At 57.3% G+C, this 11,193-nt stretch overlaps 1 long non-coding RNA gene across 2 annotated transcripts in view; it reads left to right on the top strand.

Annotated features, from left to right (window-relative positions):
* The first annotated feature begins 997 nt into the window (after window positions 1-997).
* Window positions 998-11,193, top strand: part of LOC117158478 (uncharacterized) — a 125,641-nt gene continuing 115,445 nt past the window's right edge. The window contains exon 1 of one of the 2 annotated variants that reach the window (XR_013058450.1): window positions 998-1,810. This is a non-coding gene — a long non-coding RNA (uncharacterized LOC117158478). The remainder of the gene's footprint in view (window positions 1,811-11,193) is intronic. The other variant, XR_013058451.1, reaches the window with a different exon arrangement.

The following is an 11,193-nucleotide window of genomic DNA, read 5'->3' as shown; positions in this document are numbered from 1 at the left end:
CAGAGGCTGCTCTTCGATTCGTACGCGATTCGCCGAGAGAAAACGAGAAATATGGACGATCGGCCGGAGTGGAAAAGGGAGAGCGAGACAGCCGGACGAGCTGGTCCCGTGTCGGAGAGAAGGAAGGGAGAAGGAAGTGGCGTACAGCAGGACGAAACTTTGTCTCATTCATACTTTTGCGTTTGAAAGCGGTAATTTATGCACGCGTCGAAGTGAAACGGAATGCAACGGAGCAACGGCGAGAGCGAGCGAGAGGAGAAGGCGAGAGGGGGCCGGAGGAGTCGGGGAAACGAAGGACGAGAAAGAGGAACAAACGTCGCTATTGTAATAGATACGTTAGCATGCAAACGCTGTCTTTTATACGTTTACCAGTCTACCAGTAGTGGTGGCGATGTTTCAGGTGTGTGCGCCTGTGTTCGAGGAACCCGAGTTACCGTCGTCTCCGATCGCCGTGGATCGGACAGACGAAAATTCGTCCTATCGGATCGGGGAGCGTCGAGTCGGACAACGAGCGAACGCCGGTACCGAACGACAGCCGCCGTTACGTCTGCGGCGACGACGTCGAGACGAAGAGGGAGGGAGTCGGCGTCGCGTCGTTGCGTTCCTCGCATCGTTGGGACGAAGAACAGCGACGAGTCGTAGGCCGACGCGAGGATTTTCGCGAGAGCGTACGAACGAGTTGGAAATAAATGCTCGATGAATACGTCCCTGGGGCCCCGCGAGGTAAACGTTTGGCGGCGACGCGAGGGGGGTACGGTTGTCGGTCGGACGGTGTCGAGAAGGGTTTGGAGAGAGGGGGGGAGGGGACGAGGTGGTCGGCACGGTAGCGACGAGGTCGGTGGCGGCGGCGGTGGCGGCGGCGGCGGCGGTGTCGGTAGCGATGTCGGTTCTCTGTGTCGGGGCGGTAGGGGCGGGGAAGGGTACAGGATCGGCTCGGTGAACGCTTAGGAGGGGAGAGGCGCGGGATCGGGACGTTCGAGGGAACGGCGTGCGGCAACGAGGGAGGGGCGGCGGTGGCAGGGGTGTAGCTACTTACCATACTCCCAGTATACCAAAGTCCCGCGGCCGACTCGCTCCGCGGCAGATAGCAGTCGCTAGCACACCACGCGCTTCTCAGCGCCGCTCGGGCAAACGGAGAAAGGCCCGGTCTCTCTCGCGAAAATGGCAGAAAATCATCGCGGCTACGGCCACGGCCGCGGCACGTGTTCTCCGGCTTCAGCGCGGGCCACCACCGCTCGGGAAAAGACGATCGAGTCGCACACCGCGTCGGTCCTCTACCTACCAACCGTACGTACGTGTCCGTGATTTGCAGCGAGATCGACCGACCGATCGACCGCCGAGCGAGAACGGTCGAAGGAGGCGACGCAACGTGGATGGAACGCGACCAGGACGAACCACGAGGACCCAGAGAGAAGACGGAGAGTGCCGGACGCCGACCGCGATCAACGCCGGCACCGGCATAGCATCGTGATCGGGGGACGCTGTTCCGCGTTTCGAGCGGTTCCGGTCACGTCGGTCACGTGGTCGCCGATCTCGCAGCCCTCCCCCTTGTCGTGAACCACCGCCGCCAGACCCCCTGAGACGGCTTTCCCACCAGGGAGGGGGAGTATCAACGGTGACCGGGTGGGGGCGGTGGATCGGCCGACAACAGAGGAACGGAGACGAAAGGAGAGGAAGGAGGCCCAAGGGGTGGGAGAAAACGAGAGAGCGAGACGGACGCAACGGTAAACGTTGGAGAGCGACGAAGAAGACAAAGAGGAAAGACGAACGTGGACGATGGAAGAGACAGCCTCGATCGCGACCACGTGGGGTAAGTCGACGATGAGAACAAACGTACTTTCGCTTTTTCGTAGTTTGTCTTTGCTGGAATCGCGATACGCGGTACCATTTACGACACACGATACGTGCTAGTATCTGCTATTTGCCCCGATATTTGCCTCGATGTTTGCCCCGATATTTACCCCGATATTTGCGCCGGAAGAGGCGCGCACGGGCAAATGAATTCGTTCTGTCAATTACCGCCGGACATTTCCAAACTGAACGCGTGCAGAATGTTTCGCGAGAAAATCGGAACGGTTGGACGAACGACTAGTCTCTGGACCAGTCTGGATCGAAGCAGCGATACGTCACAACCACCGTCGCGAGCATCGTTGTTTCTCTTCGAACCGTTCGGTTGGCATCTCTATACTTGGCACGCGGGATAATTGGTCGTATCTCGCGTTCGACAACGTGCTTCGTCGCGCCAGCGTTCCAGCAGCGTTCTCGTTCGTTGCTCGTACCAACGGGCCAATTTTTCGTCTCGGCGCCACGTGCTGTCCGACCACGTGCTCTCTCTCCTTCCAGTTTCCTTCGCTCTTCTTCTCTATCATCGACCAGCGAGACAACGATCCACGGCAAGGAAAGATTCGTTCGCGTTCGTTGCGCGCAACGGTGGTCGTAGCTACTTTTTTTCAGGCGATCGAACAGCGGTGGCGATCGATCGACCCTGGCACACGTGCGACTGGAAAGCGATTTTAACGCAAAACCAATCGACGACATCCAGGCCGACAGCGGAGGGTGGGCCGCTATAACTTTATCCTCGCTTAATCGCCTTTTCGATAGGTACGAGCCGATCCCTTTGTTCAGACAATATCTCCACCCTGTCCCCGCTAATGTATGCACCGTGCCGGCCTCTCTTCTCGCTCCCCCCGGGGCATTCGTTCCTCGCGCGATGACTCCGGGGCTCCTAACTCGGTACTTGCTACCCCGCGCGAAAGCCAGCCGAGGCTAGGGAGACCCCGTAGCACTCGTTCGCTTTTATTGAATTTTGGGACCGTTCCAGTTGCAAGCGAGAAGCACAAAGAAGGAGAGAGCGAGAGAAAAGGACGTATCCGGACACGCGCATGGAGCGAGCGAGAGGCAAGGAGGGGTTCGGTGGGCGGAGAGCTAGCCGGAATTAATTCTCAGCCCGGTGCATTGCTTTTTACGATATAACTGCGGTTTGTTAGTCGTTATTCACGGACCGAATTCAATTTCCCGTCTAACGCGGGATAGAAATAGCGCGGTAACGAATTTCTTCTTTCGATCGTCCGAGAGGGATCGTCGTCGTCGTCGTCGTCGTCGTCGTCGTCGTCGCCGCCCGAGAGAGACGTTCCCATTTTTTACAAACACGCAAAACAGTTTGAAAATACGCGCCGCGTGCAAACGTCCCTCTTCTTAATCGAGCGGTAGCGGTCTGCCGCGAGACGGTCCTCGATCATCTCGTATACACCGGGCGAACACACATCCGGGTGAGTATTATCTTTCCGGCAGGGAGATTAAAGCAGGCGTGGCGGTGGTATACGATGCCGCAAACTCGACGCAACTCGTCGAGAGAAACCGGGAGGGTGGTCGAAAGGCGACGAGAAGCAGAAGGAGGGACGAAGACGGTGGAGAAGAAAGAGGGTGGCAGGTCGAGGAGGGAAGGAGAAGAAGCGAGGACAGTCGGGTTGACAGGACACAATATTGCAATAACTTCAATTACGCCGACACGACGGATCACCGTGGGGTGAACGGATCTGCGGACCCTCGCGCCGACGCACCCCGTCCCACCCCCTCGTCGTCGTCCCATTCCATTCTCTCGTTTCATCCATTTGTATAGACGAAGTAACACAGACGTCGCGGTCGAATTGGCTGTCGGATACGAAATGGGGCTACCTTTAAACAAGTGCTTCTTAATAAACCATTGACGCGCGAAACCACCCTCGAAAATATGCCCCTTGGCGGTCTCGCGCCGACATCGGGCCACCCTTCTGCGGGGCTCGTCGTCGAGGGACGACGTCTAGTCACCGTTACTTCGTTAAACTCGAAAAGCCAGCCGGTTCTTGCGTCGACCGACCAACTTAACGAAGCGTTACGCCGTTTTTATTTCGACGAAAATTTGGACGCCAGCCAAACGCGAATAAACTTCGCGCCTTGTTTCCGTTCGACCGACCGACTCTCTTGCCCCGACTCTCTTCCGGCCGAGAGGCGACCGGTGAAACGCGCTTTCCGTCGGTTTGCCCGCCGTTAATACGCCAAATTATTATTCCCGATGAATTTGCATAGAACCTTTGGCCGCGTGAGCGACGGAACGCGATTTCTTGACTCGGAGGAGCGCGCGAAGCGTGAAACGGACGATGACTTATCGACCGCGCGCGCAGGCGAGTTTCAACGATGGAAAAATCCCGCTAGACCGTTTTGCCCCGCGGGCTACGGCATTTCACTGGGGTAGCCGGGCACCCCTCTTTGCTCGCGTCCCACTCGAAATTTCGCTCGGCTAGCGCTTTTTTTTAACATTTATTTGACAGCTGTCGTCCGCAATGCGTGCTCGTTTGCGTAGCGCGGCCGCTCTCGTCTTTCGGTAGAACCGCGCGTCACGACACGAACGGGCGAGACGAGAAACGAAAGGGCGATCTGAGACGAGCGCGGATTTATCGTCCTCGTCGCGATCGTCTCCCGTGTTCCGTTCGTTGTCGCGTGACTCGCGCCTATTTTTTCCCCTCCAGATCACTTTGCCCCGCGTCGGAAGTGGTTCCACGAAACTCGCACGGTTTGGCAATCTAAACGGCGAGCGATCTAAAGGGAGAAACAGGACGATTCGCGCGCGATTTTCGCGTACTCGTTCGTTTTATTGAACGCGGCATCTCGTACGCGCGTCGGACGTAGTTTCGAAACCGGAAGAATCGCAACGGCGTTCGTTCGTACCGTTACGACGCAACGAAGAAGCACGCTTCGCGAACTCGTAGTCGCTTTCCAACGAGTACCTCCGTCTCGTTTGCCTCGAACAGATCCGCGGAGATCCGTTCGTCGATCTGCGCCGGCCGTTTTTCGGCCGTCGTTCGGTTCGTCGCTAGCGGATACCGCTAACACGCGTTTCCTGCAAGTTTCGCCACGCTTGTAGCTTATCAACGGTGGCGCGGTAAAACTCGTGGCGAGATCAGCGATCGCGGAAGCGCGATTTGTAAAGTATTCGCGAGCCGTTCAACTGTCACGTAAGGCAATCGCGAGGGTGAGCTCGTCACGCGAGCGAAACGAATCGACGATAATCGTCGAGCCTCGGTTAATTGTTCCGCGAGGCACGTCGCCGAGTGCGTGGGCGTAATGTTTCGCTTTCTCCGTAATCGCGAGGCGCGCGCCTGTGTCGCTCGATCCGAGCGAACCAACACGCGAAAAATTACCGGGAAATTATATCGTGGCACGACACTTTTCTCCTTTTGTTATCCGCCGCGTCGCAACGCTTCGTACGTTCATTCCCGTTAAGGCAGCGATTAACCGCCGGACTTTTCTCACGGCTGGAATTTTCTCGCCGGAAACGAATCCGGCGAGCTCGGGCCGCGAAGCTCGATTTCGTAGGAGAGGAAAAACGTCGGAGAGCCGAGCGGCGTGGATTCCGCGGCGAGAGTTCCTTCGCTCGAGTTTCGCTTCGGAGGCGAGGTAAAAAAAAAAGTGAAAACCGTATGGATAGGAGGCGGGTGCGGGCAAGGGGCCGACCGAGCCTGAGAACTTCGTCAATTAGAGGGAACAACAATTAGTCGACGCGACGTAGACGCGATCGGAGGCGACGGAGGCGGCTCGTTCGAGCCGATAGGCAGGTAATAAGCAATAACGGATCGTAGAGCGGCCTGTCGGCTACGCGCTCCGGTTGTTCGGCGCGCAGGCATCTTCGGCTCGTTGAATCGCGCGCGTTCGCACGACGACGCGAACGTTTAGCGCGCGGTGCCGCGCGTCGCCCGACGTTGCGCAACGTTTTTTCGCTCGTCTCGGGGACGGCATAAATCACGTCGGTCGAAGAAATAATAACCGGCGTAGCGTAACGAGCGCCGGCGGTGACGAGTGACGAAACAGCCCGGTGTCTCGATGTCGTCGATTTCTCGACGTTCAATTAGGGACAGGCTCGGCGCGCCGCGGCCAGACCGCCGCTTTTCTTCGTTTTCCCTGGGAATCAACGTCGTCGCCGCTTTCTTTCTTTCGGTGGCGCGGTGCCGCGGCCGCCGCGACGACTTCGTAATAAGCTTTCGTTTCGCCGGCAAATTTGCAATTCAATCCGGCGGGGGTAGCAAGCAACTTCTTCTCGCGCGCGGCTATCGCGGCGTGTGACGCGCCAACGACGGCTCATCCCGCGATCGGAGCGATCCGCGCGGCCCTGCCGAGCGTTCAATTATCGGCGCTGCGAGGTCGCGCGACGTGCGGAATATCGGCCACGTTCCCTGTACGCTGTACATCGGCTCCGACCGAGAAAAATCGGCGAGAATGTCGGCGATGAGCGCGTCGGCTACTTTCCCGCGGCGAGACGATCGTTTCGCGTCTGGTTGCCGTTCCCGTTGCCGTTCTCGTTCGCGTTCCCTCGGCCACGGTACACCGACGAGGATTCCTTCGATCAGTCAGCGCGGGACACTGGACTCTCGAGCGAAGAAAAACCTGACTTCCAGGCTTGCTCTCGCGTACGTGAGTTACGTGACGCCCGATCGACCGTCGATTTATCGCGATCGTAGGACGCGCGCACCGGCGACCGGATGCGAGATTCGTTCCTGCCGATCCATTCGACGGAGCCCGACGTTACGTGACGTGACGTGACGTGACGTGACGCGACGTGACGCGACGTGACGCCGCATCGCGCCGTACGCACCGCTGCGACCGAGCGTTTGCCCGCTTTCTTCTCGCCAAGTTTTCTCGCGGCCTGCGATCGACACCGAACGATCGATCGCAGGCCGCGATAACGCGTAGCGCGGCCGACGCCAAGTACATACTAATGGTTTTTGCGATCCAGGGCCGTGTCCATCGCCTAGCTGGATCGGTCGCGATAAACCGCGATAAACCGCGAATAAGATAACGACGATAAGAAATCGTCGGTTAGCGTGACGCGAGACGGACGGAGCGGAGACTCGGCGACCGTAACGAGTCGCGCGAGATTCGCCCGTGAATCGATTGCCGTGAATTTTCTACATCGTCGGTGAAACTCGTCCCTCGTGCGTTTTGCGAGCCGGCGGTAAAGACAGCGCGCGGTTCGCAGGCCCGGTCTTGGCCCCGGGGCTGTGGATGGAAGCTCGAAAGGCGACCGTTCCGAAGTCGTATCGCGAAAAGGAGAGGCACGCCGGCAATTTTCGGGACGGTCGCGAAATAATGATGATCTTTATCCCTAATGAAATTAGTCCTGCTGCTCCGGACCGCAGGAATAGACATCGTACCGTGAAATTACCGTAATAGGCGGCGAGCCCGTAGATCTCCGCTACACGGACCCGAGCCGAGCGTCTCTTCTTCTCGTCTCGGCTTCTCCAAACCTGTGCAACGTTTCTCGTGTATTTTGCGTCGATTTCGCGTCGCGTTGCCTCGCCTCGCCTCCCCTCGACCCGATCCTCCCGGAGCTAACGCGGAACGATCCTGCAGCCTATTTCACCAGAACGCCTAAATATAGTTCTCTTTTTTACCGGAATTTAAAATTACGGTCGTAAAGAAGCCGAGGGTAAATTAGAAGATTCAACCCTCCGGGGGTGTTTCTATTCTCCTGGAAACTCCCGTATCGGTAGAACGATGCCAGGTCGCGTCGGCCCGGCGAGTGGCGAATGGCGAGCGAGCAACGAACGGATGGTAGCGGGCCCCCTTCTGCGAAATCTCCAACGACAGTTGCCCGCTCGCAAGTGCCTGCTACTCGGAAAGATTTTCTTGCACCTGCCCCGGCACAGCCTGTCGAAGCCCATTACCGATCGATCTGCCAGCGAGTACGTCGACGTCCCGCGGTTTCGTCCGAAGCGTTCGCCGCGCGGCAAGCGCCGCGCCATCGTCAGGACCCGCAGCCCCACGAGCTCTTTCTGACGGAAACAATTGCTGCCGCGGGGCATCATTTACATCATAAGCAATCATAATGATCGAATTTTCGGCGAACGACGATGATCCAACGAGTGGAACGAGGGGAGCCAATTCAGAAGTGGGTACCCACTTACGAACCGTACGAACTATGCCCGCGAACAGACAAAGAGAACGGGAGAGCGAGAGAGAGAGAGAGAGAGAGAGAGAGAAAGATCGAGCCACTCTTCTGACCCTCCTCCATCTCTTTCGACTTCATAGCTTCGGGCTACCTGCGCTCGTTCCTACGAACTGCCACCCGAAAAATCTCCCGCCCAGCTCGCTGTCGTTTTCGGGAAATATCGTTTCGACTTTTGCGCGTCGAACGCGCGTCGATGTCGGATAGTAGCTTTCGCGGCAAACTAATTACGCGTGTCGCGCCATTCTCGAGTCTCGCTTCGAATCGAACGAATATGAAATTCCCGAAGAGGGTTCGAAGAGCGTAACGGGCATGGGTTACCGCGCTATTTTCCACTCGGGGTTTTACCAAAGACGACTGGAGAAGTCTGTTTTGGGCTTTGGTAGCGCTCACCCTCTCTCCCTCCCTCTCTCTCTCTCTCTCTCTCTCTCTCTCTCTTTGTCTCTCCGTACGTACGACTGGACCCATCAGTATGCGGACCACGAAACGTGGTCGAAGCCTCTCGCCCCTCGTCGTCCTCCTCCTCCGATTCTCCTTCTTCGTCGTTCGAAGCTCGCCTCTCTCTTTCCTCGCACGGTGCCCTTCTCTCCCTCGTCTCGCTTTCTTTCTCTCTCGCCGCTTCTCGCCGTACCTCCTTGTCCCTCGGAAAGCGAAACGTAGGCTGTTTCGAAGAGAGTGTTTCCAGCGTAATACCGAAACGGTATTGATTGCAGGCTGCCTAGTTTAGCTCCACCGAAGCTATCGCGATAAGCTCTCGCCTATTTTCGTCGGTTGTCCGACGCCGATCCACGTAGGTCGACGAAGCGAGGAAACGCGACGTACGTAACTTTCGCGAAAGGGTGAGAGCGTTGGCTCGCGATCGGCTGGCGGTCTCTTCGGGTCGAAGGGGCAAAGAGGAGGGAGATCGATTCCGCGAGAAAATCTCTATTCGGTGGACCGTGACGGATAGCGGAAATCGTGGCTGTCGCCTCGAAGCGAAATTGGCTGCAGGACCGTACTAAAGGGTAGTAACGACGTAACAATGACCTCGGCGAGGGTAGTCGTCGTCGATGACTCGAAGGACTGTGGGAACGGCAGTTCCATCTCCGGAAGATGGGGTTGCCGTATCGTACCGTGGCAGATAATTAGACCGGTAATCGGGCGAACGGTCTGAGCTTCCAAGTATTACCGTTCTCTGCGATTTAATACAGAGCGACGGTCTGCGAGTTCTCCGATTCCCTTAACGACAGTCCCTCGTTCTATCCGAGATCTTATCGCTCGTATCTTCGTCGTTGACCTCGACTACTTCCAACTACACGGCGACCGTCCATCTCGCAAATCCACCCCCAAATCTCTTTTCTCGCTGTAGTTTTAACCGGCGACGACGACGACGACGACGACGACGACGACGACGACGACGACGCGACGGGACGCGGTTCGACCAGCGATCTCTCGAGAACGCGACACGACGAGTTTCACGGATTCCCACGAAAGCGAGAAAGTCGAAGCGACTGCGGGATTTTTGTCGTGCGTTTGGCGGCATAACGAGGCCGGGGATCGATTGCCCTCGACATTAGCATCACAATGCCGGACACCCCCCTGCGCTATGCCACTGTACGTATAACGCGGTTGATAGACGGCTGGAATTTGGGAAGAAAACCGGGGGAAAAGGAAGGCGAGACACGGTTAGAGAAGACGGTGAAGCGGCGCAGGGGGAGAGAGCGACGTGGCACCAGCGGGCTTATTAGTCAGCAATGTGATCTATTTGCCCTGTACTGGCATAAAGAACCTACGCGTTATTGTGCCACTATGTTACGAAGAAGGGCGTTATTGCCCAATAGGGACCTCCAGTTAGGTCGCGCACCAGCAACCCGTGGCGACGTATGGCGTACGGTTATGGATATCGCTCGTTCTTTCGCCTCTCCCTTTTCTTCCTTTCCATCAACGACCCCCCGCAGGCATCTGCTAATACGCCGGTAATTTTTTCTCCATTCCGGATATCGCTTTATTATTTCCTGCCGCCTCGGCGTTACCATTGCCGGCGAATTCCACGCGTCGCCGTAATCGTGGGAAGGGAAGTGGATAAAATTCCGCAAGAACGAGAAAGCTCGCGGGGGCACCGCGACGTTTTTCGTCGACGGCGCGCGTTCGTCGAACGCGTCGTCGATCGGACGTCACGATTTTGAAAGCGAAAATCGCGGCCGTGGGTCGGAGAAAGCAGCGCGCCCGCGCGCCGCTAAAAACGTCTCGACGGACGAACACGATCGCGCGGCCTCGCAGCACCGGCCACACCGATGGGACACGGGCTCCGCTTTTTCGTGTTCCGAATTTTAAAACGCCTTTCGACGGAACAAAGGTGACGATATCGATGCGCGCTCGGCCACCTTACGCATCGAACGGTTCCGTAGTCGGCGGTAGCCGCGTATAAGTACGCACCTATCTGAAATCTACGAGCCTCGCGAGCACTCGGGGGCGAACCGAGCCGGAGGAAGGGTCTGCCATATCTGGAGGAGGCCGTCATTCCTAACGTACACGGTGTCTCGAAACCACATCGCGCCTACTATTCTCCGCAGCAGCGAGAAAAAAGCCATCGGCGCGGCTAAAAACTCGTCGTCCGTACGACGAGGCTTCATAATTGCCGGATAACGAGCTCCTCGAAGATTAAATAACGGCCGACCTGCTGCGTCCGGGAATAACACCTCGCGATCGAGCCGCTCGAAAAAACGAACCGACAACCAACTCTAAGAACTTTATAATTCGCGAAGTAAGGCGGGTTCGTAACGAGGCCGGTATCGCGCTGCGTCGCGTTCCGTCCGTCGTCTCGCGGGACATTCCTCTCCGAGACGAAGACCACTATGGACTATGTTTTGCGATACGGACGAGCCAACGACGTCGAGTTTTCCAGAACGCGCGGCCGAGGCACGAGAATCGTCGAACCGGTATCGCTCGCGATCTAGAGAATTCTAGCGCGGCTAATTTCTTTATCGTCCGTCGTCGCTGCGTTTCTTGTCGTTCGCGAGATCCAAACGAGAAAGAAAGTTTCGCGGACACTGGGTAGATGAACGGCGTTGCTGACAGGACGATGCCACGGCCTCCATCCGCGACACTCCGTATTCCATTGTCGGTTTTGGTCGGTCGGTCGGTCGGTCGGTCGCTCGCTCGCTCGCTCGCTCGCTCTCTCGCTCGGTAGAGCCATTGTTTAGCATCCCGCGGATTCAGCCTCGTCTGACTCATGC

This window comes from Bombus vancouverensis, chromosome 5 (assembly GCF_051014615.1).
Source record: "Bombus vancouverensis nearcticus chromosome 5, iyBomVanc1_principal, whole genome shotgun sequence".
NCBI classification, from domain to species: domain Eukaryota; kingdom Metazoa; phylum Arthropoda; class Insecta; order Hymenoptera; family Apidae; genus Bombus; species Bombus vancouverensis.
This window is presented reverse-complemented; position numbering and strand designations above follow the sequence as displayed.